The sequence below is a fragment of the Mus pahari genome, chromosome 12, assembly GCF_900095145.1.
Source record: "Mus pahari chromosome 12, PAHARI_EIJ_v1.1, whole genome shotgun sequence".
Lineage (NCBI taxonomy): Eukaryota > Metazoa > Chordata > Mammalia > Rodentia > Muridae > Mus > Mus pahari.
In genome coordinates this window covers 12,983,642-12,988,606 of record NC_034601.1, presented here as the reverse complement: position 1 = coordinate 12,988,606, position 4,965 = coordinate 12,983,642, and positions in this window count along the sequence as shown.

Genomic DNA, 4,965 nt, shown 5'->3' with positions numbered 1-4,965 from the left:
CTCCAGAAAAGGGCATCAGATTTTGTTACGGGTGGCTGTGAGCCACCATGTGGTTGCTGGGATTTGAACTCCAGACCTTCGGTAGAGCAGTTGGGTGCTCTTACCCACTGAGCCATCTCACCAGCCCTACTTAGAGTTTTCTAACAAGCTGGGCAGTAGTGGCACTTAAGATGGGGAGGGGAGGTAGAGGCAGTACCATGCAGATCTCTGAGTTATGAGTTTGAGGCTAGCCTGGTCTACCAAGCAAGTTCTGGGACATCTAGGGTTACAGAGAGAAACAAACAAACTAACAAAACAAGTCTGGGGGAGCAGGTGCCCTGTGGGAAGAAAAGACAAAGATTAGGGTGGAAGAGTGGGGTTCACAGTGATCCAGCAATACATACTTAACTTGCTGTACTTTATTTTATTTGTTTTTTCGGGTTTTTTGTTTTTTTGTTTGGTTTTTGGTTTTTCGAGACAGGGTTTCTCTGTATAGCCCTGGCTGTCCTGGAACTCACTTGGTAGACCAGACTGGCCTCGAACTCAGAAATCCGCCTGCCTCTGCCTCCCAAGTGCTGGGATTAAAGGCCTGCGCCACCACGCCCGGCTTTTTTATTTGTTTTTTTCTAACTGCATAAATAACCTAACCCTAACCCTAACCCAAACAGACAGGATTTCCCTGTGTAGCCCTGGTTGGCTGTCCTGGAATTTTGTAGACCAGGAACTCACAGAGATCCTCCCTACCTCTGTCTCCTGAGTGCTGGGATTAAAGGCGTGTGCCACCACCTCCACAACAACTCACCTTACCCCTTTCTTTTGTTTTTCTGTTTCAGGGTTTCTCTGTGTGATTCTGGTGCCACCATATTGAATGGTCTCTCAGTGTTGGGGAGTCCCCTGGCTAACTAACAAGTCACATAGGGCCACCTTTTTCTTCCTCTCCAGTGCTGATGTGCCATAGTGCCTGGTTTTTGTTATTTTTAACTTACAAAGTTAAATTACAGTATTATATTTCACTTTTTAAAAAATATTTATTTATTTATTTATTTATTTATTTATTTATTTATTTATTTAATGTATGTGAGTATACTGTTGCTGTCTTCAGATACACCAGAAGAGGGCATCNNATCCCATTACAGATGGTTGTGATCCACCATGTGGTTGCTGGGAATTGAACTCAGGACCTCAGGAAGAGCAATCAGTGAGGCTCTTAACCACTGAGCCATCTCTCCAGCCCCCTGTATTATATTTCATAACGGCATTTTTCTTTTTCTTTCTTTTTTTATTTGGTTTTTTGAGACAGGGTTTCTCTGTGTAGCCCTGGCTGTCCTGGAACTCACTCTGTAGATGAGGCTGGACTCGAAGTCAGAAATCCACCTGCCTCTGCCTCCCAAGTGCTGGGATTAAAGGTGTGCAGCACCACTGCCCAGCAAGACATGGTCTTTTTATGTAGTCCTGGTTACAGTGGAAGTTGCTATGTAGTGCAGGCTAGTCTTGAACTCCTAGAGATTCTCCTGCGTCTGTTTCATCAGTTCTGGCATTAAAGGAGAGTGCCACATGGCAGTTGAAGTCCTTGTCTTTTGTATTTTTTAAATCCTTCATGCTGATTTCCATAGTGGTGATAGTAGTTCATCCTTCATCACTAACAGATAAGAGGGATAAGAGTCTCTCTTTCCTCTTATCTTACCCAGCATTCTCGTACTTACTGATTTATGTATATGGGTGTTCTGCTGCATGTGTCTGTGCATGGTTGTGAAGTGCCCTGGAAGGCTGGAAGACTGAGTGAGCTCCAACCTTGAGCTGGAGTCCGAGGGTTGTGACATGCCATGTGTGTGCTGGGAATAGAACTCCGGTCCTCCCCTAGAACAGGCAGTGTTGCTGTTAGCTGCTGAGCCATCTCCCCAGGGCCCCCTAGCCTTATTCACCTGGTCCTTTAACGTGTATAGGTGGTGCACTACTTTAATTTAGGCCATAAGGAAGCAGAGGCCACGCTGGGTGTGGTGGCACACGCCTTTAATCCCAGCACTGGGGAGGCAGAGGCAGGCAGATTTCTGAGTTCGAGGCCAGCCTGGTCTACAAAGTGAGTTCCAGGACAGCCAGGGCTACACAGAGAAACCCTGTCTCAAAAAACCAAAAAAAAAAAAAAAAGGGAAGCAGATCTCTGGGAGTTCACACCCAGTCTGGAGAACATACTGAGGGCCAGGCCCGTTGGGGCTACCCAATGAGACCCTGTTTCTAAATAAAATATTTTAAAACTGTTTTTTAACCTTTTATTTTTCTGTCTATTTATTCAGCGGATGCCTCTGTGCGCCACTGCATGTGTGTGGGGATGAAGGCAGCTGTGGGAGTTGGTTCTTTCCCCCACTGTGCACAGCCTGGGAACAGGCTTAGGTTGTCAGGCTGGGGTTAGTTAAGAGTATTTGCCTGCCACCCCCTTACTGTTCTGACAGCCAGTGCAGTCTTATTTTATTTTCCACTGTGTTTTCCCCTCTCTCTCTCTCTCTCTCTCTCTCTCTCTCTCTCTCTCTCTTTTTCTTAAGCAGACATTATTATTTAAATATCTGGGGCTGGAGAAATGGCCCAGTGGTTAAGAGCACTGGCTGCTCTTCCAGACAACCTAGGTTCAGTTCCCAGCACCCCCATGGCAGCTCACAGCTGTTTGTAACTCTAGCTCCATGAAATCAGACACCTTCACACAGAGACACATGCAGGCAAGATACCCATAAACATAAAATAAACACTATTATTAATAACAACAAAATAATAAATCCTTGCCGGGCAGTGGTGGCACATGTCTTAGATTCTAGCACTTGGGAGGCAGAGGCAGTCAGATTTCTGTGCATTTCAGGCTAGCCTGGTCTACAGAGCTAGTTCCAGGACAGCCAGGGATAGGCAGAAACATCTCTGTCTGGAAGAGAGAGAGATAAAAACAACAACAACAACAACAAAAAAAAAAAAAACAAAAGAACAACAAAACAATCAAACAGCCCCCCCCCCCCAAGAAAGAACCCAAGAAACAAAAACAGGAACAACAAAAACCTTTATTGGGGCTGCAGAGATGGCTTAGCGGTTAAGAGCACCGATTGCTCTTCCAAAGGTCCTGAGTTCAAATCCCAGCAACCACATGGTGGCTCACAACCATCCGTAACGAGATCTGACACCCTCTTCTAGAGTGTCTGAAGACAGCTACAGTGTACTTACATATAATAAATAAATAAATCTTTAAAAAAAAAAAAAAAACAAACCTTTATTTATTGACCGAATCTCCCTATATGGTCTCAGTGTCCCAGGTCTGTGGACAGGGAGGGTCTTCCCCAGGGTCTCTTCAGGGACAGGGAGGGTCTTCCCCAGGGTCTCTTCAGGATGCTATGATCCAGGGGCCAGGAGGAGTGATGCAGAGGGAAGAATGAGAGCCAGAAGCCTTTGTTTCTGATGGCACCCTATGGGTTCAAATTCTAGCCATGTTGTTGACCAACCAGTTGTCTCAGAACTGAAGTCTGTGGTTTCCCCCGTGGTTTTCCCACCTCTAAGACAGGAATAAATAGCTGTTTACTTCTTAGGCTAGGGTGAATGTTAGGAAATCGGCAGGCAGGCAGGCAGGCATACGCTTGGCAGTCTCCACACACAGCTGTGTAAAGAGGTGAATGTAGAGGGTATTCCAGGATAAAGAGGGTACAAGTTTAGGCCAGGAGCCAGCTCACTCACTACCAGAGGTCCCTTCTCAGCAACTGAGAGGACAGAAAGAGTGAAAACAGCTTTCCGGCTGCATGGGATTGAGGGGTCCTAGAGCACCAAGAAACTCCTGGGGGCTGGGAGCTGAGCAAGAGCAGTTGGGAGAAGCCGTGTGGAAACATCCAGATCTCAACCTTGCCCCATCACCAGGGTCTGACTGCTCTCATGTGGCAGTGGGGGAAGGGGCCATCTCCTCCTCGCCTGGCCAGGATACCAGGAAGCCCCAGGGGCTGGGACTAGAGCCTTGGTCATAATCACAAGAAGAGACTGGGCCTATTGCAACTCTTATCTGGCCTGACCTTGTGGAGGCTGACCACTCCCAGCTTCTGGAAAATGTGGCCCTCTGCCCTCTCTGAGGCCTCTTTCTCCTGGGGTGGGCCCTTAGCACCTAGTTCTACCCCTTGGCCCACCATCTTGAAGTGCTTTTTCCAGCCTGTCAGCCCTCAGCCCCACTCCCACCCACATCTGTCTCTCAGAAATCTCTCTCCACCTGGAGTCCCTCAGGCACCTCTGACTCAGCAGGCAGGATTTGCTCTAGGCCCCCTCCTAGGTCTGTTGCTAAGCCCAGGACCTTGTTGCCCAAGTCTTAGCTGCCGCCACTCCCTGTCCCCTCCCCCTACCGACTCTACCAATTTGAATTCCTCACCCTCTCTCGCCCCTGTTCTTTCCCCAGGGTGGGGGAAGGAATCTTCCAGATAACAAGAGGGCAAAGGGACACACCTGGTTTCAGACCCAGACCCTACCACCAACTTGCTGGACGACCTTGGCAGATGACCTCTGCTCTCTGGATCTGAGAGTTTTTCAAATCTGTAAAAGTTGAGCTGCACAGAACTCTGAATAAGGCTGTTCAGAGCAGTAAAATGTGAGCTAAGGCACAAGGTTAGGTCTCAGGGCAAGGCAGTCCCAAAGGGCTCCTAGAAGCCAGTGCTTTCTTTTGGTGGTCTCAGTCACAAGTAGGTTGACCCTTTCCTAAGGTACCATACCTGTTCTGTGCCACAGACAGCCATATATGTTGAGGTTAAGGCAGTTGGTTGGGGGAGATACAGGAGTAATCCAGTGGCTGCATTTTACACCTGGGACTGGTCTAGCCTGTAAGAAGATAGTTAACTGCAGGGAGGACTGAGAGAGACAGTTTCCCAAGGAGATAGCAAAGAACAAGTCTTTCTTTCTTTCTTTCTTTCTTTCTTTCTTTCTTTCTTTCTTTCTTTCTTTCTTTCTTTCTTTCTTTCTTTCTCTCTCTCTCTCTCTCTCTCTCTC